This window comes from Melospiza melodia, chromosome 6, assembly GCF_035770615.1.
Source record: "Melospiza melodia melodia isolate bMelMel2 chromosome 6, bMelMel2.pri, whole genome shotgun sequence".
Taxonomy (NCBI): domain Eukaryota; kingdom Metazoa; phylum Chordata; class Aves; order Passeriformes; family Passerellidae; genus Melospiza; species Melospiza melodia.
In genome coordinates, this window is record NC_086199.1 from 17,523,132 (window position 1) to 17,547,928 (window position 24,797).

General features: G+C 44.1%; 1 protein-coding gene across 2 annotated transcripts in view; it reads left to right on the forward strand.

The window, feature by feature from the left end:
- The window catches only part of FOXN3 (forkhead box N3), a 205,247-nt gene that overhangs the window by 16,362 nt on the left and 164,088 nt on the right, over positions 1–24,797 (forward strand). The window contains exon 2 of one of the 2 annotated variants that reach the window (XM_063160133.1): positions 21,519–21,643. The exons of the other annotated variant lie outside the window; for it this stretch is intronic. The gene's annotated coding sequence lies outside the window, so the exon portion shown is untranslated. The remainder of the gene's footprint in view (positions 1–21,518; positions 21,644–24,797) is intronic. 2 annotated transcript variants of the gene reach the window in all.

Sequence of the window (24,797 nt, forward strand, 5' to 3'; positions counted from 1 at the left end):
TGTGCTCTGGGGGACTTAAACCCCCTGCATGAGGACTTTTCCTCATGAGAATCGGCCACCAACAGACCTTAGTGACAGAAAGTGGCTCTGACAGCTTGGCCCTTGTATCTCCAAGTTCATGGGTCTTTGTAGTGCTAGCACTGGGTTGAGACAAGCTGTTTCTCTGCTGACATTAATGTACTTGACCCTACAGAGTGCAAGGTAGCCAGGCAGTTACAGGCCATTAATCTCCAATTGCTCTTGTCAAGTATTGTGTTCATTAATCTGGGCCAAACAGTGGTTTAGTTGTTGGCATGGACCATGATAAGATATTTTGTCTCCTGGTTGGTGCTGAGTTAGTATCTAGCTAGCAGCTTTTGCAACCCTTTATACGGACGGGTGCCCTCAAATTTCACCAGTGGCTGCACCCAAGCTAAAGCTCAGCATTGGTTCTTCTACTGAATGTGCCTTCAGACCCAGCTCCTTTTCCTGTGCTTGGAGGGCTGGCTCAGGGTGCCTTCAGACCCAGCTCCTTTTCCTGTGCTTGGAGGGCTGGCTCAGGGAAAGCTGGCTGATGCACAGGTGCCTGTGGCCAGGGGCTGCCTGCTTTTACTTCTACATGTGCATCACTTGGTCCAAGACAGCCAAGAGGCAGCTCCCAGATGGGCTGCTTTTTCACCCTGTGACCTCTTTAGGCCCACCTGGAAGACAGGTGGATTGTGTTGTTTCTGTACACATTCACACACTGATTTTATTGCTTCACTTAGCAGAGGAGGAGCACTCCAGGCATCCCACAGCAGAAATTCCCCTTATTCTTGGACACTGCCCAAGGGTTACTTGTCAGAACAATAATTGCTGAAAAATAAGGATGCTGAGCAGCAAGACTTGTGAAGTGCTTTGATAAGGCAGGCTGTGATGATTGTGTGTGGAGGGGTGTCCTTTTGTTGCTTGAATGGCTCTAAAAGGATTCAATAGCCTTTCTCTGGCAAACTGCTGGCGCGTAGTCGGGAGTTTGTGTGAACAAGTTGTGCAAGTTCAGTGCCACATACTGATCTGCGCTGCTACTGAGGTGAAAACTGTTTATGTTTTAATGTATTAGGTTCTGCCTGCACCCTTCTGTATAGAAGTCTTGTTTTGAAAGTATAAGAAAAACAAGAAGGAAGAATGTGGAGATGTTTTAACATAGCTAAAAGCATTTGCTTCCTACACAGTGCCATTTCAGAGAGGGAACAGCTTCTCCTGCAGTTCTGTTTTGGTCTAGGTCTCTCTCTGCAGAGATTTAAACATATGCTTATATCAGTTCCTCAGCTGGTGTGTATCTGTTGACATAGTGTATATACTGACATAAAGCGTGGTCTGCTTTTACACCACCTGATGTGTTTGCCATGCATCTTCCAACTTAGCAGAGTCCTCAGGTTTTAAACATGGTCCTTTAACAAAGATGTAGCTGAGGGCTTTGGGTTTTTTTTTGTTTTTATGAGAAGAACATTGACATTAATTTCAATAGTAAAGGAAAAAGAATGGGAAGTTGCTTTTTATCTTGACATCTGTAGGATTGTTTTGGGTCTCACAAAGCAATTGCCCTTTTGCAGCAGATGGGGAGTCATAATGCTCCAGGTTGAACAGGCTGTGACACACCTGGGGCAAAATCCAGATGTGCTGCTTGTTAGTGAAGAGTTGTCAGTGCAAGACTTGTCCTTCTCTCGGGAAGCTGCTTGCAGCTGGATGCAGGTCCATGCTGGTGGGGCACATAACATGCTCTGTTTTTTCAGCTAGTGCTGCTTCAGGTCTGGGTCAGAGCAGGGATTTCCAGAAGTCCATGAGTAAAGCTGGAGCACAAACCCATGGAAAATCCATGTGTGTCCAGGTAAGTGGCTGTGATCACTCCAGGCCATCGCTCTACTCAGAAGAAATGGAAATTTGTGAAACTGTTGGGGCTGCTGTGCCTGGCCATGGGAGGTTTTGCTTTCAGGTTTTATTTGTCTGTGGATTTTTTTCTAGCTGAAGTAGCATTTTAGGAGATAGGGTAACAACTTTAACCTCTGATCAGGACATCTGTAAAGAACATAGTAATCATCAGTGACTAGGATAAAATCCCAGTCCTAATGAAGGATGTCAATGACTTTTGAAGATACTGAGATCATCTGTGGTAGGTTGACCTCATCAGCTCTGTTAGATAGTCTGTAAAAGGCTCTGTCAGGCCACAGGAATGCAGTTCTCTAATTTTTGTTCTCTTGATTGCTCTTGTTTTTGTTTCTTGTTTTCTCCCTAAATCTAAGCATTTTAATGTTTTCATCCTATGTCCACGCATGCATTCTTTTGCTAATGAAAGAAAGGAAATTATCATTCTCAGATTTCAGTCTTTAAAAAACAAGAGCATCAGTTTGATTCTATTTTATTTTTGTTCAGGTTACAAGGGATAAAGTTGACCTTGTCTTAAGATAAAGAATACTATTATACTTAAAGTTTACCAAGTGCAAAGTGATTTGGAAATAAGCTTGGGTTTTTTTCCTGTAAAATTTAAAGGCATCAAATAAGCTGACGTGATTTTGGATGTGGTGCTTGGGACTTTTTTCCCCTTCAATTCTTCAAATTTGTGCTACAGAAGAGCAGGTTTTTGAGATTGTTTAGTGGAAATAAGTAATGCCTAAACTGTTGTTTGGGTGCAAGACTTCAAGCTAGTTCAGCTGTTAGTAGGACCACTCTTAATAAGTTCTTTAGGCTGATGTAGGTGACTTCCTGCCATAAATAACATGAAGTTTCTATTTTATGTAGTTTGATTTCATTACAAAATTTCCACTCATTCATCTGCTCTGCTATGATTTATTTGTGTATTGTGGAAGCAGTATCCATCACAGAGTTTTTGTGGGCTGCGTTACCAACTTTCTCCTCAGGACCTGCCCTCCTGCCGCAGTTGTTCCCAGTCACAGGATAAGGCAGTCACAGAGTATTCCCATCCATGCCATGGATGCATCCTCTGCTCCTCCAGCCTGGAGACTGCACTCAGACAAGGTGATTTTGCCTGCCTGGCTCCATAAGAGTCAATGCATTTCGGCTGCAGCACTGAGGACTCTGTAACTGGCACTTGTGGTGATGAGGCTGAGAGTTCTGCCTAATCTGACAGGGAATTGCCTGCTTGCTTCTTGTTTGGCCATTCATTGGAAAACCACAGCTACAAGAGGATCTTCCTTTTCCTTTTTTTTTTTAAATTCTTTTGCCTCTTCCAGGCAACCTAGGCAGAACTTGTTAGAGTGTGCTCCTGTCTGTGGCTCATATCTGTCATCATGCTGGAGACAGACATCCTCTCTTCTACCAAAGTATGGAAGATTTCCAGTTAGTTTTGTGGGAACTGGGGAGGGGGCAGTATTTTTTCCTAGAGTCTTGTTAGTCTCTCACATAAGTTGTTAATTGTTTTATGTTCACTGTTCATGCTTGAAGATTTTTAAGAGGAGGATTGATACTTTGAACCCTCAGAGAACAAAATAGGCAAAGTGGAAATGGCTTTGATTGCCAATTTGGTCTATGATGCTGTGCTCTTTTCACTGCACCACAGATGAAAGCAATGTTTATTCCTAAAAAAAATAATCTGATGTTCACCTGAGTTCAGTTATTTACTTGGAGGAAAAAAGTTTCCTTAGACATGAGAAGGCTATTTAAAAATCTGTGTTGGACATTTTAATTGCAGCGAGTGATGAATCCTTTGAAGTTTTATTACCTATTATATACTTGATTCAAAAGTTACCTTTTGCAATAGCTTAAGGTTTTTTATTTGCCTGAGATTATTAACATTTCTGTTTCAAGCTTTCAAAGAGAAACTTTCTGAGCATGATTATGAACATTAGGTTAATGCATAATCCCCACTCAAAGGTTCTCCTAGATTTTCATGTGCTTGTTTAGAGGCCATTCAAAGGTGCTTAGCTTTAATTGCCATTATATGAGCACACAGCAATAAGGACCCAAGAGTCTTATCAATTATTCTGTTCACAAATTCATTTTTAGATTGTCTCACAGCTGTTCTAAGTTAAATTTGCATTGAAGTTACTGAGACTTTTAAAGGTATTTATCCTATTGGGTGAAGATTCTATTGTCTCCTTATTTTAAATGCCTAGTGATTATACCTTTCTTGGTCTTCATGTAATTGCTGAGGATTTATTTTTGTGACATTGTTTTTGGAGGTATTTTATCTGCTGACATAGAAATAATACAAGCCTGTTTAGAAATGGCACAACTGTTTAAGTTTTTGTGGCTTTCAATGAGCTGCAAGTTCTTAAATACTTGAGTTGGAAAGGAAAAATAAACCTTGCCTTTTAGTAACCTTCTCAAATATTACTTGGAGGACTATAAATGGTAAATTAAACTGAAAGGTAGCTGGACCTACATCTTCCACCATCCAGGAGAAGCCTTTTCTGTAGTAACAGCTCCTATTTTCGTGTCTTATCTAAAGATCTGTGAAGTTCACAGGGGAATTGAGAGTGAGTTATTGTCAAGTAAAAAACTGGAAATGCATTTCTAGAATGCAGGAAAGGACTGGTGTGTGGGGAAGTCTCTTTGGGGCAGCCTGCCCAATGCCAGAAGGTCACAGTGAGGCTGAGAGGAAAAAAACCACAACCATTCATTACACTACAAAACAGAGTAGAAAAAATATTTTTATGTGCTTTTACTGTGAAATTGAGAATAGGCTTGTAGAAATCATACAGAAGTACCCTGTACTTCATACAGTGTGCTGCCCAAATTATGAACAGCTTTCCAGCACTGCACATACTAACACCAGTGCCAGTAGCAGTTAAACACAACAGGCTGAATTCTGTCTCATGAGAAGATTTCAAGCTGCCCCTGACCTTGCTTGTCCCAACCAGGTGCATCACTGAGCATGGGGCACTCCAGAAGTTGGGCTCTGTGGGTTTGTGGTCTCTGAGCTATCCATCTTCTCACATGTATAGTGCAACCAATAACGTGGGCTGGTGAGGAGGACAGAAATGCTGGTTTGAGCCCTGTCTCAGCCAGATGTTAGGAGCACAAGAAACATCCCAGTTAATTGGAATTGGTTAGTTGAGCTCAGCACCGTGCTGGCAGGCCAGCAGTGGGAGATGCCACCCAGCAGCCTCCATCCCTGTCCCACTGGTGGTCCCAGCCTGGCTGGGGGAGTTGGTGTCCCCCCAGCACAGTCACTGCAGTGCTGCCCCTGCTGCTGCCTGGGGGGAGCCTGCACGGCAAGGGGTGCTGATCTTGGAGGAGTAAATAATGCACGTGTGCAGGGGTATCTTCATCAGCTTCCTTCACTGGCCTTGCAGGTCTTAAAGCTACTGTGTTGTGCCCAGCTCTTTATTTGTACCTGCCCAAAACCTTGTATGTCACGGTGTCCTCAGCACTGCATTCACCCAATGGCATGGCCTGACACCTTAACCTCTGATTCCCATTCAACTCATCAGCTGTTTTCCATTTTGCCTTTTCATATTTTTAAAAGAACATTTTAAAACTCATGGCTTACTAAAACATTTAATGTTCTGTCTTTTTAATATTAATAATTTTTGTTTAGTTAAAATTCTCCTCTTTCTGACCCAACACCCTGTACGTGTTTGGTGAAAGAAAGTTGATCAGTTTTACAATAAAAATATTCTCTTATAATAAAGCTTCTCATTTGCAAAAAATACTGAGGTTATGATTTGTTGGATCTCAAGCCCAGTACACATTTCCAGGTTTTCATGGAAAGCAGTCTCCCCCAAATTTTCTCCGGAAAAAGCAAATGCAGTTTGTCATGAATCCCAGCTAATTTATTCCTTGTTCCATAAATGTTATCCCCTACCAGTCCAAAGGCTGTCATTACGCTGCTGTCATTAACCATCTGTTTAGCATGTAAAACTCCTCGGGGCAGGGATCACATCTTTGCTTTGTACTGTGTAAAGCTGAGCCTGTGGCTAACACTTGAGAAACAATTAATGATAATGCAGCTCAGTAGGGTACGGGGATACCAAGCTAATAAGAGTGGTATAAATGCTTGGCTGGATGGGATTAGAGGGAACTTCTGTGTCCCAGTGGTGTCTCTCCAGCAGGTGAAGGGAAATAATCTTAAAATATCATATGACAAGGAGCAGTGGAAAAATAAACAGCATTTCTGAAGGATGTAAAAGAGAAAACAATGCAAGAGAATCACAGTTTGGGTGTGTGTTATGCTTTATTATTATTATTATTATTATTATTATTATTATTATTTTTTTTTTTTAATGAGATTTTTACTAAATAAATACATTTTTCTCTACCATAAAATAAGGGACCACTTCAGAACATTGGTATCATTAGTGTCTGTGTTGTCTTTTGCATGCATTGTAAGTCGATGCTTTATTGTATTTTCCTTTGTATCTTAATGAACCCTGTGTGTCGGGGAGAGAGAGAGAAGCTCAGTAGATTTTCATCTTATGTTAATCCATCAAAATCAAGTTAGTTGCAGGAGCTGGAGGAGGTGCGTGTGCGCGCAGACGTCAGCGCCCAGCCAAAAGCTTGCCGGTTGCCCAGCAACCTTCCCGGAGGAAGATGGATGTCCTGCCACGGCTCCCTTTTACAGCTACAGTGTATTCACCTATTCACCGTGCTGCACACGGAGGGGATGGCACCGGCTCGGTGCTGGGGGATCTGGCTCTCGTGCTGGGGCCGCAGAAAATGCATTTCGTGCCATCCTCCTTCAAACGATTCATTTGGTTGGCTACATCACGTTGGTTTGGGAGCAGGTGCTGAGAGATCGTTCACGTTGATGGCATTGCTCTTCCCCTCCATCAGGGTCTTAAAGCCATATTGCCAGCAGAATCTCTCCCTCCTTTCCAGAAAGGTCCTCATCTGTAGTAACAAATAAAACCATGGGCTGTAGGAGCTCAGCAAGTGCTCTATGTGTCACTGACCTCTCTCTCTTTGGTAATTTCTTTTGTTCCTGAATTGGGCTCAGCTGGCATGGCCAGCTATGACCTCCCCATTGGCTGTGCTTCCCTGTCCTGTGGTTGACCAGCATTAGGACACTTGGGCACACACCCAGTGTACCAGGCGCTGTTGGGTTTCAGGCTGAGAAGCCTTTGGAGGAATCAGAGGGCTCTTGTTGTTGAAGAGTGTTGTGCAAAGCCAACATTTTAATGCCAAAATCGACTTGATGATGTCTCCTTAATTTTATGGAATATTTAGTTATTATAGGATGCATTTGTTCACTATTTGGTTTCCTTTAGAAGATGTGTCGATCTTGTTCTCAAGGATGAATTTAAAATCCTTGCACATTTACAATGGTTGGACTAAATCCTGCTGAAAACCTCACACAAAATCCTACCTGTGTAATCGCAGATATCTTTCATGGTCTGCCTCTGGTGCCTTTATTTATGTTGACAAGCTTTTTACTTAGGGTTTGATTCAGGAAAGCAGTTACGAATGTACTTGACTTTAAATCTTTTTATAGGCCTATTGAAAGTAATGAACTTCTTGGCAGTTGAAGCCTGAACGTGTGCTCTGCTGCATCTGGACGTGTGTGAGTGATGTTGAGGAAGCAGGACCTGGGAGCCTGAGGAAGGCAAAAGGGCTGTGCTGGTGTAAGTGCTGTTGTGTCAGGCTCTTTGACCACTGCAAATTAGGGTATAGAAACATTTTACAGCCCCCTAAACTGAGAAAAATCTGCCCCAACCCAAGAAACATGGTTCTGTTTGTGGGCATGCAGCTGCTGTGAAGCTGTTTCTTGCACCTGTGTGCTGGGGTGACAGGGTCCATGTGTTTGTGACCTTAGGGGAGCAGGGAGTGCCCTGGAAATGGTGTTTGTGTGGGCAGGCAGGGAAAACTCTCAGCAGCACTGAGCTGCATGTGGGAGGGCAGCGTGGCTCTTGCTTACTCTGGGCTTGTGTGTGTGGCAGTTATGTGTCATTTCAAATGCACTTTCTGGTGGCAAGCTATTTATCAACTGGCAATTGAACTTGTTATTTCCTAAAGCATATAGTGTGTGGCTCTTGATTGAAAAGCTGCTGTTCTGTCTCTTTGTTCTTCCACCTTGCAAGGATTCTTTCTTATTCATTTTGTTAAAGTCCTTCAACTCTAGATTGATAACTTCCATCTTCTGGATGGTGGAGCTTTGTTCAGTGACAGCTGTTGGTTTTCTCTGTGCTGTATTTAAAATGGATGTGTACAGGATGGCAGAGGAAAGTACCTGGAAGTGGGACACTGGATGGCTGAAGTTCAAAAGAACGAATGTTTTCCAAATGCTGGTGTGCTAATTTCTTGGGAAATGAATAGGGAGTATGAAAAACAAATATTGTGTTTACCAGACAGGAGCCTGTATAACAGTAAAATGCTATATATTAAGATTTAATTGAGTCATTTGTGGGTTGTTGGGGAGAAACATTTCTTGCAGTTGAAAGTGTGATCGAGGAACAAGTGGTTCATGTCCCAGTCTGAGCACAACTCTTGTCATATTCATTCCTAATTTGTGTCTTGTCATCTCTTTAGCCAAATTCAGCAGGTGCGGGTCCCACTCCTTCTGACAGCGATAACGGTTTGCTGCTTATGGGTTCCCATTTCAGGACAGGTCAAGGAAAGACTTTCCTTCTCATGGTTAAATCAACTTTCTTTTTCTGCCCTTACTGAGGAGTCAAATGGGAATGTGCTGTAAGCTGCCTACTGACAAGAACGGCAGCTGCGGTCTGGGCAGGGAAGTATGCTCACCCTTGCCAGTGCTGGTCCTAAGGAGCACATCATTAATCTGTACTGTGGAGACTCCTGGTGAACCTGATTATCACCTGTGATCCTGTCTTTACTCCATGTTCTATAAACACAAACCAGAAAGAACTGTTTCCAGTCTTAAATAGATTTATATTATAAGAAATTACCTTGTAGTAGGTGCAAGATAAACTGTTAGCTTAGAGCCTTTGTTACAGATGTTGGAAGTGTTCCAGCCGGGCTGTCTGTCCTGTGCAGTGGGACTCACCTGGCTGGTGGCTGTGGGTGCACACACCCAGGCAGGCAGGGAGGCAGCACCCCTTCACAGTCCCCAGAAAGAAATGAGCACTCAGGGCTCAGACTGGCTCAGCCAAAGGAGTGCTGCTGGGGAGATGATTGTCTCTAGGAATGCTGCTCTGCCTCTCCCCTGGAGCCCAGGTGACCAGTGCAGTGATAGGCAGAGGTCAGCACTTTGCAGCTTCTTGGATTACGTGATGCAGATCGCAAGTGTCACACCACAGCAGGCTCACAGTGTCATTTTACTTAGCTTGGATGTGTTCAGAGCTCAGTTCTGCTCTATGCTGGGTATTTCTACTGTCCCTTAGGATGGAAAGAAGTTGAGAGTACCCAGTACAATCCATTATGTCCTAGAGAAGTGTAAGGGAAGGGTAGAGAAGCAAGGTAGCCAATCACAAAGAGCCACTAAAGCAGCAACAAGAATATCTTCTCTTTTTTGAGACCATTTAATCTTTTCGAATGAGTAATACAATATTTATAATATTATAGTAGCTCTAATAACTTGCTTAAAAATTAAAAATAGTTAATGGGTGAAGTGGAATAAGCGTGGTTAGTGCTTCTCACTGATGTGCTGCTGTACCTCCTGCTAGAACAGTTTTATTTAAATCTGTAATTTTCTCCCATTGTAACAACACTGACTGGAGCAAGCACACTGGCTCTGGCCTTGGATGGTATTTTAAAGCTCCCTCTCAGGTGTGTGTCCCAGCTGTCTGGAGCACCACATCCTTATGTCAGATGAATTATCCTTTAGCAGAGGAGGGCTTTTCAGCAAAATGCATTGATCTGTCAGGTCCTTTTTCAAGATGCAATAGTAGGATCTCCTGTGATAGGTGAGTTTTGTGTATTATTTTATGTGCCATTAGATAAGATTCCCTTAATTCCTGGAGATCAGCCCCAGACTCAGTACAGCTCTCAGGGAAGTGCTGTTTTCTGCACTGCTTCCCAACTCAATAGAAAGCTCTGCTGTGCTTGAAGACTCAAATGCTGATCCCACTCCTCAGGTGGACACTGCTGGAGATGTTGTCGACAGCTTGGACCTGTTGTGTGTGGACTTGGTGACTTGAAGACAGAGGTCTGGATTTCATGCAGTTGGGTGGTACAAAGCTTATAGGAGAGCTGTGTCTCATGTTGCTGAAACTGTGCACCAGGGCATTTTGTGCACCAGGGCATTTTGTGGCAATCTCCATAGCACTGAAGGCTTCATGCCTGGTACATTGCATGGCTCTTGCTAAATGAGAAGTGATAAAACACAAAAAGTTTCAGTAAGATCACCATCTGTTAGAACAGGGTGGAGATTCCTGCCCAAAGTTGATGGCAATATTTTCTTTCTCAGAAAGAATTCAGAAGGATTTCTGTGGGATAGTTTAGTGTTGATGTGAAATGTAAGCCTGGCTGCAGACTGGGTTGATGGACAGGGAAGGGTTGGGAGCAAGACAGAGCATCCCTTAAAATTCCTTAAAATCCTCAGTGTGAGCAGACTCCTTGGAGCACTGTCCATGTTCTACCAACTGATCTTGGGTTCTGCTCAGTCTCTGTCCATGGTCTGCCCCTGCTGTGCATGGAGAAGTCCAGGGAGGGCTACGTGTTGTGTCACAGCACCTGTAGTTCAGTCTGTGCAAAACAATGAGGTGAGGTAGTGCTTGAACATTTTCTGGTGAGTGACTATAGATATGGTCAAAAATTCTAAGAGAAGTTGATACAGAAGATCTCTGGTCTGTTTCTGTTAACTTCTTAAGCCTCTTGGAAATTCACAAAAGAGCAAATGTGTGCAAGAGGAAGATCCCCGGTAACTGCCAGCAGCTTAGCCTGACATCAATCCCAGGCAAAAGAATAGAACTGAGAGAGGATTTAGAGAATTAAAGGTAGGGAATATAATTAATGCCATTCAACATTCTTTTTTGGAGAATATGTCTTGTCAAACAAACCTGATTTATCTGATAAGATTGCAAGTTTGGGGGATAAGATAACTGTGTAGATATAATATACTTTAACTTCTGTAAGGCGTTTGATTTTATTCCACATGACATTATTACTAAAATATTAGTACTATATACTTTTACTAAAGCATATCTTAAATGTATTAAGAACAAGGTAACTGACAGAGCTCAAAAAGTAGTTGTCAATAGGGAATCTTTACTGAATGTGAACATTTTTTTAATGTAACTCTGCAGGGATCAGTCAAAACCCTCATGCTATTCATCATTTTTGGCAGTGATACGGAAGTAAATATAAAATTATTTCTGATAAAATTTCTGGGTGACACAAAGATTGATGAAGTGGGAATGAGGGCAGTAGGATACAGTGCTCTTGGTTATTTGTCCCAGCTGAAACAAAATTCCAAAATTCCTTTCAATCTAATTAAACAAGGATGTTTTTGTGCATCCAGAGAGGAATGTAGCCCAGAGCTGTTGCCCAGCCTGGAGAGCAGAAGGTTTATGGGAAATGTTTCCTTGTGCTGGCCTCTGGAGAAATGGGGCTTTCCTAGGGAAGAGTTTGCCTGCAGGATCCCATGGTCCATTTGATGATGGTGGGTCCATGGCTTGGCAGAGCTGCTGTTAGAGGAACCTCTCTGAGGAGGCTGCTGGCGGGAAATGACTCTTCATCCTCGGTGCTGTGGAAGGCCTAAGAGAAATGTGGATTGGACACTGGTTGCATTTCTGGTTTTGGTTGTGTATCTGTGAGATCTCCAGTATGTTTTCTCATTAACCTTTGTCCATTGGGAGTTTTTGAAGGTGCCCTGCATTTGTATCACAGGAACCAGACTTGGCAGTGGAGTTTAGCCTGAATATAGAGCAGGGTCCATACTAGTGAGACTGGCTTGCAATTCTCTGTTAGCACCTCCAGACATAAAGTAGGCTGCAGCAGCAAAGGGCATACAGCACTGAAATGAGAACATAAAGGTGTTGCATACTCATATTATGGCCACATCACTTTAGAGGCTCTTCTTGACTGTACAAGCTCCTTGTACTCACATTGCTTGCTCACCATAGGTGCATATTGGTGCAATCTGTGTCATGCCAAGGCTTTTCCTGCTGGCAAGATGAGAAGTTGTGTACCCAGGTGTCATGCAGTCATTGGCAAGCCCAAGGGCATCAGGTACCCCATTGGGAAGGCCTTACCAGTGCCAAGAGCCTTCAGCAGTGGCCAGGTGTAAGTTCACAGGAAAATACTCTGTAAACATCTTCATGTTTGTTGTATTTTGAAGAGAGAGACTTTGAAAAGGCAGAGGAGGTAACTACTCTTTGGCTACTGTTTTTAGCTTTGACTCAGCCAGATCTGCTTGTGCATGCAGTGTCAAAACCTGACCACAGCATCACAGTGTAATAATTTACACTGGAAAGGACTGCTGGTAGTTGTCTGGTCCAAGGGCCTGCTAAAGGCCAACAAAAGCCAGCTGCTCCCAGATGGAGATTTCACAGCCTCTCTGGCTCATCTGCTCAAACACTTCGCTACTCTCATTGTAGTTTTTGGGGATTTTTTTTTGTTCATCAACCAACTGGAACTTTTTATGCTCAGCCTGTGTCTATTGTCTCTTGCCCTGTTCCTGTGGTCCTCCAAAGGAAATCTACTCAGTCTCTTACCCCCTCCCATACCCCTGTGGTTGTAAACAGCTCTCCCTGGAGCCTTGTCTTATTTTGGCTGAAGAAGCCCTGCTCTCTCAGCCTCTCCATACCTGTCCTGTCCTGCAGCTCCCTGACCATAGCAACCCACCACAGGTCTGGCTCCAGTACTTCACTGTCTCTGCTCCCAGTGCTCTGAGATTGTTCCACCAGCATTGAGCAGAGGCGAATGGCCATTTCTGTCAGCCTGCTGTCATGCTTTGAAAGGGGAGAAATGAAGGGCAAAAATTGGTTTTATTGCTGTAAAGCTTAGCTTTTCTCAGCAAGATCCCGACATGTGACTGTTTTACCACCCATACAGGGAAAGTGGGGGGCCAGTCAGACCAGGAGAAGGTGCCCTTGAGGCAACCAAACCAGCAGTGAAGTGTCTGCTGGAAACATCCACCTCACAGCTAGCTGTTGCTCAGCCGCCCTGTGGGATCCTCAGCTGTGTGACTGCCTGGTACCAGAGGTGCAGGGAAGATGGAAAACCCTGTGATGAGACTGACAGCAACTTCAGGCCCAGACAGCAAAGTGCACCAGGCCGTGGTGTGTCCTTCCCTGTGCTGCTTGATGTCCAGGGCACGCACACAGCTTCTCCATCACTGCGTGCAGGACCGGGGCCATTCACTAACAGACCAACTTTCAGCATAGCTTTCCAGCCACAAGTTTGCCTAAGCTAAAGAAAACAGTGTATCTTACTAAATAAATGATTAGACCTCAATGATTTTCTGCCTTCTAGAGCAGACTTATTTGGAAGCATGAAAGGAAATAGCTGCAGCAGTACAAAACCGCTGCCCTTTGCACTTGCATCTTTCCCACAGAGTAATCCTTCATTCATTGTTTACTTAATGAGAAAAGAAAGAGGTTAATTTATAAAACCAAATAAAAAACAGACAGAGGACTTTATTTGTGGAACAAAAAACTGAATTAAATGAACAGTCTGTCCATTAATGCTGCTAATTGTGCCGTGCTCACAGTGGAAAATACACAGGTCTGCTAGGATTCTGCTCTTGCTGGTGGAGCCCAGTCTGTCTCCAGTGAGGGTTCAAGCAAGAACTCTGTGGCAAGATTTTCCTAAAAGCTTTTCTTACTTGGTGAATTAATGTCATCTCCCAGTCTGTGAAAGGCTCAGCTTCTCAGGGGTTTCTTAAATTTAGTAGATAAGTATGGGAATAATTGGCTGAGCTGATCTTGTTGGTGAATGCTGCTGTCTGAATCATTTGCAGATTCTCATGAGCATCCACAGAGAGCTGTGGCAAGGCAGAGAAAGAGGCACTGCCTAATTCATTTCCCCTGCCTCAGAGAAGTCTGTAGTACCCATGCTAGAATTTAGCAGTTTCTGGGTTATTTCTCTTGGCTGTAGGATGTTGCAGAGGTTGGAATTAAACCCAGGTAGGGGGAAGTTTTGCATTTCATCTGTGTGTTTCCTGGTAGCCATCCCTCTTTGCTAGTCAGTGCATGTCTGAAATCTCCACCATCCTGCTGGGGGTGGATGGAAGGAGCTGTGTCCTGATGTAGATTGGGAGAGTGTTAGATCTGCATGGATGGGGATCTAGATGCTGAGACTGGCTGGAGGCTGAAGCTGCCCTGTCCCTCTCTTTCCTCACTCAGCCTCCAGAGGAGAGAGGGAACAGGGAGAACTGGGACAGAGTGGGTCTGTGATGGAAAGAGGGATCAGAACGTGAAGACTCCTAAGAATAACATTTGATTCTCTTTGGGAAGCTGAGGATTACTGTGAAGTGTGGATGAGGAAAAGCATGTCTAGTAAAAAAAAAAAAAAAAAAAAAAAGTTGTTTTGCTGGAATTCCCTCTGGTGATTTAGAAGATTTTGTGTTGGAAAAGACACTTTATTCTGGGCTGTAACTGAAATGAAAGGAAATACATAAAGAAGGGTAATCTATCAACTGAACTATACCAGCTGCCCTGTGAATGTTGAGGCTTCATGGAGCTTTGCAGTCTCCACCACCACCCTGCTGAAAGAAGCTTGGGACAGCTCTTCTATAACTTCTCATCACCTTTGTCAGCCAGCTTGATCTTTAGATTGTGATAGCAAGAGTGAAATGCTATTTATGAAAACAATTAGTGAAAATTTAAACCAAACTGATACCACAGACCATGTGCAGATTTTAATGCAAAAGAAAGGCCTGGAGCAGAAGTATTTCCCATTCTTACATCAGGCAGATTAATGACTTTTAAACTTCATCTGCAGTTTGTTTTATTTCTGACATTATAGAATTCTGCTTCTTAATTTTAAGTAAGACTTGTTTCTATATCTGTGTATTTATGTGCATATAAAATACATGTATAAAGTATATGTATTTATGAATATAAATTAATACATACTTATTTTAAGTGTATGTATATGGAAAAATATGTAGTTGTTGCTCCAACATATCTTACTGGCACACAGAATTATATGAAGTCTTTGGAAAGTGGGTTATTTGAAATGCCGCCATCTCTTTGTTGAGTATTCAAAGAACATTGTAATTATTGCTGTCAATATATTTTAACTGCTCAGTGGAAAAAGTTGCAAACATTTTTGTTAGAACATGTATTTGTTTGTAACCTGTTCAATACATCACCTATTTCTATGCCAGCTGGCTTCTTTTCAAAAATGTACTATTGAGAAGATACATATGGGTTTTTTATCATATTTTTATGCTGTTGTCGCACATTAATAGAGATTCAACCCCTCCATAATATCTTGTGGAAATATTTGGGAGACACAAGACTATCCCTGTTCTGGATATATTGGCAAAATTGCTCTTGGCTTCAGTTTGGGAATGCAAGTGATTTTTTTCAGTTCAAAGTAAGTGTAGTTGTGCTTGCCAATGGTTACATCAACATGGCAGTGTTCATTTTGTCTGGAAGGTGCTAAGCTGTGATGTCTTCATGTCTGAAACTGTGGCTCTGGAACGGATCTGGCTCCTGAGGATGGGCAGATGGAGTCTGTGGCTGAGGGCAGCTCACGCAGGAGCTTTGGGTCGAGGAGGTGCCTCTGGGTGCCAGGTGCTTGCTGGCTTCTTCTTGTCTTCCAGTGGAGCAACCTGTGGTCATGGTTCTTCATCTGATGATGCTGAAGGCTGCTGGTGCCTTGCTTGAGGTTTTGAGCATTTCAGAGTGTTATTTTCAATGTTTGTGTTTCAACACAGGGCTGCAAGTTGGGAGGGAAGAGTAATTTCACAGTATAACCAATCTCTGTGTGTGAACATCACCTCAGAGGAAGTCAAAGGTTGTGTTGCTGAAGCTGAGCCTTCCTCCTGGTTGGTGTCAGCTGCAGCTCCTTTAGGCTGCCTTCTGGCTGTGCACAGCCTCTTCCTGCTGGGGCATGAGCCACAACCAGGGCTGGGCGAGTCCTTCTTCTGGTGAAGCCCCAGTTGAAGTTAGGATCTGTAAGAAATCTCTTCTGGTTCCCCAGACTGTGGGTGCAAGCAATCAGTGAGTTTGTCCGCTCAGTTTTGTGGGGTTTTTTCTGCTTCCTTTCTGAGACCAAAGGTGGTACATTTTTTTAGTGGAAGTGGGGGCAATCCAGCACCAGAGGTCATTTGACTTGTAGATTTTCCCTGCTCACTTAAAAACTGAAGCTGGCACCTCTTGGAAAGCATCTTTCCTATGCTGAAAATATTGTCTGTGCTTTCGTGCTTTTGTCCTTCACAGTTCTTCAGAGCCATGTCTGAACAGGGATGAGACACCCATCTCTGTGGTGGGCTCTTTCTCTCCTAAACTCTCCATGAACTCTGTTGTGGTCTCAAGGGGGAGGCTGTGGTGTTTTATGGATGCATTAAAAAAGGTTAATTTTTTGTTGGCTGTTCTGCATAAATGTGGGAGCAAACTGTTGTAGGCTGAGATGGCTAAAACTGGCTGTCTGTAGTGAGCATGGCGAGGGCTCTGGGCTGGGTATCTCCGGCCAGGCTGCGTCATCCTAGCACAGCAAGCAGCCAGGGGGAGAACAGAAACCTGAGATGCACAACGTGTAAATACTCCAGAAATACGAGGAATTTGGCAGGAAGGCCAGCAGTGGCTTCCTCTCTCCCTGAAGATACCGCCATATGCCGAGAGATGAATCCAGTTATTTCAGCAGTGCTGGCAAAAGTAGTTTTTGGCTCCCCGCTGCTCCCAGGCTGGCACGAGCACTGCCCTGTCTTCTCGGGGCCCGGGGGCTGCAGGGGGAGGAGGAGACGTGGGACACCAGGGGAAAGCAGTGCCATGGGAGTAGCAGGGCCTGCAGGGTGTGAGGCAACTGCCTTGGGCAGAGGGCCTCCCTTGGGCCGTGCATCTTCATGCATGCCATCCCCCTGACCTGGGTCTGGGGGCAGGATTGAGGCTGGCACGGGCGGAGTGCTGGAGGCAGGACACACCTCCTGCTTGTGCCCTGTGCTGTCTCCTTTGTGTTTTGAGATCTGATGGGATTGTGCCACAATATGGAATAGCTGCAGGCAGATCACTTTTATGATATATTACTGCAATAAAATTACAAATTTATGGCAGTCAGAGATCTAGGCATGTGCCCATAATTTTTCCTTGCTGCTGTGTATTGTCTGGTTAGTTGGCACATGAACTCAGCTGATCCCTGGGAGAAAGAGATGATGCTGGGTGAGGTGCCCCTCCCTGCTCAGTGCCTTGGGACCTGGCATTCCTCCCTGGAGCCTGGCACCGCCAGGGGTGCAGGGCTGGCAGAACACAGCGGGGCCTTTTGGGTGGGTTTGGGCAGTAGGAAACAAAGTACCACAGCAGCACCTCTTCTGAGAGATCTCCTTTATCAGCTGTGGCAAACCTTGGGCTCCTGCTCGTCAGTGCTACCACTTTTCTGGCCTTGTTACTGCTGCAGAATGGAAGGTGCATGGTGGGTTTTGGGCTTCTTTGTGGGTTTGTTTGTTTGTTTGGGTTTTTATGTTTTTGGGGTGTTTTGGTGGGTTGTAGGGTTTGGGTTGTTTTGTTTTTTTTTCATTTGTTTGTTATCTTGGCGTTTTTGTGTTGGTTTTAAAATTTTACTATTTATCTATTTATTTATTTATTTATTCTTCATTTTTAATGAGGGGGGGAGATACTTTACTGTATAGGAATGCCAGGGTCAAGAATTCGCATCAGGCTTCTGGTTCCACTCTTCTGTACATAGCCCTTCTCCCTCCATGCCATCTGTCAGTTGAAATTAATGCTTTAATACTCTCTGCAGGGCTGCATTGCTATTTATTTATTCCAATGTTTAAGTTTCTTTTTGACCTTTGGGATTAAGCTGGAGTGCCCAGACATCATCGTGGACTGTGAAAATCCCAAGATAGCATGTCACAGGCTCTTGAAAAGGGGGGAAATATGTGAAATGTTGGTTTTAGCTGTGTTTTCTTTGGCTTGCTTTCCTAGCTGTGGCTCCTGGGGCAGGGGAGGGGACCAAGGCCCTAGTTCCTGTGGTGTGACCCAAAGCAGAGAACATTTGGTGTGCAATGCCCCAGAATCCTGATGGATACCACCTTGCTGCTCCTCTGCTCCTGGGAGCCCTTCCCTGCTGGCTGGACCCTGGAATTCAAGTACAGTCTCCTCGGTACAGCCTTGGAACTGCAAGACTTCTGACTTGCATGGCTTTTTTTCCTTCAGAGGTAGCCAGAGCCTGAGACCATCCCACAACAGTATTTCTTTAATAGAAGAAAGATTAGATGTATCATAATCTAATTAGCAATCCTGCATTTCTCATCTTTATCTGCTACCAGGAGCATCTCTCAGGGTGGGTGTAGGGTTGTTTGCATCCCTGAACCTGCAGCACATGCTGGGAACCCTGTTCCTTTCTATTGCCTTCCTTTGTTATATTCTATTTTCTGTCTGTGCTGGGGGGGTGTTGTTTGGGTTCTGACTCCAGTTTAGTGTGTGACTCAGCATTGCTGTGTGTTTTGTTCTGCTGGTGGCTACAGCATTCCCCAAAACCTCCTGGTGCTTTCACCAAAGTGTCTTACCCTAAATCTGTGGCTGTGATCTCCTTGCCAGTCACCACCCTCCTTTGCCTGCTGAGGTCTTCCCTTGGCCATGCCATCCTATGATGGAGACCAGGTTTACCTGGAGATAGCATGCACATTAGACAGTAATTGTCACATTAATTGCTTTGTGCTAACTGCATGGTATCAAGCAGGGTCCTGCAGACAGATCCCCCTGCTTACCCCACTGGCCTGGCTGCCCTGGCCCTCTGTGGGTGCCCCCTCAGCTGCTGGGGAGCTCACCTCCTGCCACCAGCATCTGGAGATGGTGCTTTCTTTCCCCTGTGTCTGGATAGGATATGTCCTTTTTATTTTGCATCCTGGAGCCTTTAATTACTCCCAACAAGTCCCTTTCACACTTCAAAAATCCTGTAGCAATTTCAGTTTGAATTGCTTTCTCTGAGGCTTTGGTTTAGATGAGTGCACCTGCTCTGGGGCTCCAGTGGTAATTGGGCTGTAATAGTTATGGTCCTTTAAATGCACTTAAGGTACCATGAGCTTTAAGAACTGATAATGGTGCAATCTGGCATCTCAGCACCAGTTTTGTCTTGAGCATTTTGGTTTAAATTGTATTGTTCTGCCATTTGTGAAGATTACAAATATTCACAGGTTTTGGAATTTGGATGAATTTAATGAAATGCTGCCCTGTGCTCATGTACCCATCCCACAGATCTGGGTCCTGGACTGCTCCTCATTTCCCACTCTGCCAAACCCCTGCTGAGCTCAGTGGGAGTTTTGCCAGAACAAGGCCCTAAAAAAGAAGTATGACTCATTTGAGCAGTTGTGCTCATTTATGCACCAGTCCAGGCTCACGTTAAAAGGATATTAAACAAAAAATACTAAAGAACCTACTTGTCTTGTCCTTGCCTAGAGCAAACATTTATCCTGGGACTGGTCTAGCAGGTTAAAGATGGCTTTTCCTCTGGTTTGTGTGTTACTTAGGATATTGTGGTGTGGATAGCATCAGGGCTTTTTACAGTTCTCTGCTGCCTTAATTCCCTTCTAAGGAGGCAGAACAGGGAGGGGGGTGAAGAAAAGAGAAATACATCTCTCTCAGGCACATACCATAGCAAGAGGTGTGCAGCTTGTAGCCTGCTGCTGAACTCAGAATATAACATTTCCAAAATTACCAGTTGTGAGTGTGATAATGAACTGAAAGTAAATATGGTTCAGTTTGCTGTGAATCATTCTTGGGGGGTTTAATTGGTCTTGGATGAGCTGGCATTGTTGCAGTGCAAGAATAGAGTTGTTTCAGAATTAGACAGACGTATCTGCTTAGCAGTGCAGACCTGCTGCATCCCAGTAGTACTGGGGAGACTTTGTCCCCAAAGAGGCTTCCTAGGATGGCTTGAGGAAGTTCTCTGTGTGGGGAAGGAGCCAACTGCTCCCACAAGGCCCCAGGACCTGGGAATTCACCTGCTGGTACCAAATGCCCTCAGATGAACACTTGGAGTTAAGCTAGTCACTGTGAGATGGAAGATTTTCCCTCACCAGAAAAGGCCTCTAAGCTCTCCTGGCAGGGAATAGGGGCCATGAAATTATGATAATAGTAGCTGCTACTATGAGATGTTACTGTAAACAAAAACAAGCATTTTTGTGCTTTTCCTTCCAGAAGAAATTTAAATTCCCAAAGCAGAACAACCTGTTCAGAACGGCTCAGACAATGTTGTACATCCAGGCAAGGAAAATACTTTACTTTCCTTAGGAAAGTGATTGCAGATTAGCTCCATGAGAGGTACAGGTGTGGGGTAATGCCCTGACTTGGTGTTTGACTGGAGTAGCTTGACTAACCTGTGAAATTCAGAGAACTTGAAAATGGTAACTACCCTGTCCTGTAGTGGGGAGACCCAGGAATTGCATATTGCCCTCTTTAAAGCCATGATCATGATTATGGGATGAGGCAAAGAGATTTATATAAGCCATTCTCATTAATGCCAGTGGGAATTACCCAGAGCTATACAAGTACATCACAGTAAGAAATGTGCCTTGGCAGTTCACTATTAATATCTGAAGATAGTGCAAGCAAAGTCTCCTTCTCTGAGTCAAGTGGGCAAAAATTAGAGATGTAGGGAGGCGGGGAAGGGAGAGGGAATTTTGTTATTTTGGTCCTTGGAGAGGTTACAGAAAGGTGAACCATTCATACATACAGATCCTCAGATACAAGGAGTTGCAGGTGTATGTGTCATGTTAGCTGTCCCCAAGGCTGTAACTGCAGGTATTTAGCTCCTGTTGGCTGCTTACTGATGGGCAAGAGCCCATCTCTGTTTTTAGGAGCTGCTGACCATCTTTGCTGACCCACTCAGTGCTGGTGCTCACCACAGGGCAAGAAAGGCTGTTGCCATTCTGCTTGTAGTTCCATGCTGTATTTAAGGAAGATGGGGAAACTCTAGGCAGCAGAAGCAGCACATAAGCAAAATCAGAATTTGTGATTTTAGCCTAGTGAAGTGTCTCAAAGAGCTTGAGTTGTTTGAAGCGGCCATCGAAGTGAGTAGAAGGGACTGTGTATTTATGTGAGGCACAGTGGAAGGCAGACATTGACCTCTGCTTGATGTTTCTGAGTTAGTCATTATTCCTCTGTTTGGTTTGTATCAGTAACAAGCTTTCAAGTTGGTTTCTTCATATTTTGCCTTTTTTTTTTTGGCTTGAGTTGGTATGCAGTCTCAGTCATAGAATGTGAGTTCTAGTAGGAAGTGTTATTGTATTTATGGGTCCTGTCCCGCTGTTTACTCAGTACAGCCATGCCTTCAGTTTACTCAGTACAGCCAGCCTTCTCCAATTCACCCTCCTTCCATGGATGGCAGAGCTGGGGCTGCAGCTGGTAGCAGTGTGGTGCTGGGTTTGGTTTAGATGAGTGCATCTGCTTGTCCAGTCCCTGCAAGAACTGTGGCTAATTGCTGCCATGCTGTTTAAACTAATTTTCTTTATTATTCTTAGCATTATTTACATATTTTTTATGGAAACCCATTCCACTCAAACAAGATAAAATAAAATTTACTATTCCTGACAGATGTTGACAGCTTTGGAGCAATGCAGGACATGCTGATTGCATCTGTGCAGTGCCACTGCCTTGGAAGAAGGTTCACCAAAGCAGACGAGTCCTGCCTCTCACCCTGCGGATGATAAATGCCAGAGGTAAACCTTTATAGCTGCACCTTTCAGTGACAGTCCAGCCCAAAGCCCAGGGTTCCCTGCTGACAGCTCCTTGCTCACAAGGCTAGGCTGCACAAGTTGAAATTCATCCGTTTTCACATTCCCAACAAATGAACCGGGGAGGTAGAAGTTGGTGCTGTGGATGCTTGGTGCAAACCACTTTCAGGACTTTTAGTAAAAAGTCCAGGGTCTTGGACATCATCAGCTGCTGCACATAACACTGAGGATGGTTGTGTGTACCCTCAAGCTGAAAGCAGAGGATTTAACTAGAGGACAGCCAAGAGAAAGCACATTTCTCTCCTTCAGCTGAGCAGTGACCTAGTGTCTATACCGCTTATCACCCCTATATGGCAGGAACTCTGATAGGGTTTAGCAGCACAATGGTATGTGCTGTTTTGATACTTCAACAGAGATAACAGAATGCCTAAATAAATCCTGTTTGATGCTTAAATAAGGATTTCATCCTGCCATGTCTGTAGGCAGATACCAAACAGAGTTTATAATTCATTATCCAAGAATTTGATCCTTTCTTTCATTTTTTTTTTTTTTTTTGCAGTCCAACTTGGGGTACTTTTACTAGGTAGTAATTATGGAAAGGAAAGAAAGAACGTAGTCACATACTACTCACATGGAATAAAGTTAGATAATTAGATGTTGGAAACTGTGGACCTAGGAAGCTCCAGTTTCTTCCTTAATACTGATACTTAATTGGACATTAACAAGTAGAAATTCTTGAATGTTCACTTCTTTCCTGTTATTAAAAACCAGTCAGACATGTGAGGATGCATGTCTCCCGTGCCTTGCTATGTGGCAACAGTTACAGGGTAAAACTACGTGAACACCCTGCCGCTGCTACCATATCTGGTGCTTAGCAGCTGTTAGTGTGCCCAGCCAGAAGCACCACACTTCTAAGGCCAGAGCAGCTTTCAGACTGCAGCTAAGGCTTCTGCTGCTGTTACTGTGCCTCCTCCTCGCAGTCTGAGTGACTGAAGCTGAGCCTAGCTGCAGGATGGGTAAGGCTGAAGTGTGGTTCCCTCCCGAGTGCAGGCATGGGCCGGTGGTGGGAGCTGGGGACAGCTGTGAGCACCAGGGAGAGAACCCAAGTGAGGGCAGCTTGGTGATTGCTGGAAAAGGAAAATGATATTTTTATTCCAGCAGCTAAAACCCTTTTGTATTTTGGTTTCTTTTAGCAGCTATTTATCCAAAACATTAGGGAGAAAAGCTGTCTCTTTATTAAATATTTAACACCCTTGCCTTCAGCTGTGGGCTGAGAAAGCTCCCAATCCACATGTGAGTCACCAAGAACTCCTCCGACAGAAGCAGAGGAATTCCAGACTGGAGATTGCTAGAGGAAAAAAAAGCTCGCTGCTTTGGAAAAAGTCCAAAATGGTTCACATCTCTCATATATCATAAAACGAGCACTGCAGTCAGTCTGCTGGGTGTGTGGACAAGGAGTCACAGAGTCCCAGATCTGAAGTGGAGAAGCTCTCAAAATGCTAGGGAGCATCACACCCTATATAATACAGATGAGAAGTACACCCAGTAACTGGTCTTTTATTAAATGCTGTCTGCATTTGGATCCTGACATATCAGAGGTGACAAGGTGTAGATCACTGCTTCCTGTAGTAGTTTGTTCCTTTGCTGAATTAGTGCTAGTTTTAATCCATTCAGCTTTCACCTCCAGCCATCCGTTAGCAGGCATCTCTCGGCAAATCCAGGACATCCATGATTTGGAGGTGCCCTGCTCGCTCAGGATGGCAGTCTGGGATTCATGTTCAGAGAGCATGAGTGCAAGCTCCTGCAAAAAGAGCATATGGTAACAAATGGTGCAATAAGAATGAATTGTGATAACAAAAAAGGTCACGGCTGTCCCTAGCACTGCTGGTGGTGAGCACTGTGCTTACATGTGCTGTGCAGGCGTGGAGCGTGTGATCAACTCTTTTTATTTCTATTCAAGTGACAGGAACTGAAGGAATAAAATAAGATGAAACTTTTTTGGCATGTTTCTCCTTTTGGCCAAATTATTTTATCAACATCCCAAAGAATTTTTCAGCTGCAGATGTTGTGTCAGTCTCTGTCCCATAGCCAATTAGAGACATCTCCAGCAGTGGTTTTTCACCTCTTTCCTCTGCGGACCACTTAATAATTTTTACTGGTGATGAGGGTTCCTCGTATAGCAAACTTATGCCTCCTGACAAGAGGTTTACTCCTCCTATTACTATTTGTGGATACTTAAATGGGATTCACAGTATATAATAGTATTTTCACTGGTTGAAAACTATTGGTCATTGACACAGGTAGTTTCTGTGCACTCCGAGATCACTCCTACAGGGAAAATATGGCCATTAAACATTTTTTAGGCCATGTGCTCTGAGTACTTTAAAGGAACTTCTTGTAGCTAATGTGCCTGATTCTGATTTCAAAGCAATGTTTCTATATTGCCTTGTTTTGAGCTTATTCCTGATTTAAAATTATGAAAGAATTTTTTCTTCTGGCTCTTGAGCTTAGAAGTGCAAGCCTTACAGCCTCACCACCTAGCCCTACATGGTGTCTGTTGGAAGGTGAGGAGTGACACCAGTAGCATGTGTTAATAACACATCCTCCGTGGGGCAGCACTGACTGGCCAGCATATTCTGGTACAAGTCACTTGGCTCCCTTGGCCAGGACCTCTGCCTTGTGCAGGTGGGACTTGCACAGCTACCTTTTGTATGTGCTTGCCTTTTGGGTGGAAAGCGTTAACAAAGATGACTCTTTCTGGCCTGTGCTGTGTTGCCTTATATGGGAGGAGTGAATGAGGCTGTCAAAAGTCAGTTTGAACATTAAAGACTGAGAGTGGTCAGATCTGATGGGCATTCTGCAAAAAACAGGAGACAAGATGACCAGGAGATGGTTTGTCCCAGCACTATGAAAATGTTAGGACCCTTTATAAAACTCACTGACCAGATGTGCTGCAACGTGTAGCTGGATGAACGTGTGTGTAAGGACTCCTTACCAGCAGGAGCTGGTGTGGCCAGCCGCCTGTGCCTGAGCTGGCCAACACAGCTGGCAACCCCATCCCCTAGCCATTGCTCAGATTGCCCAATACTGCAATCACCAGCTCTTTGATGAAAGGCAGGTTCATGTATCAGATTGTTGA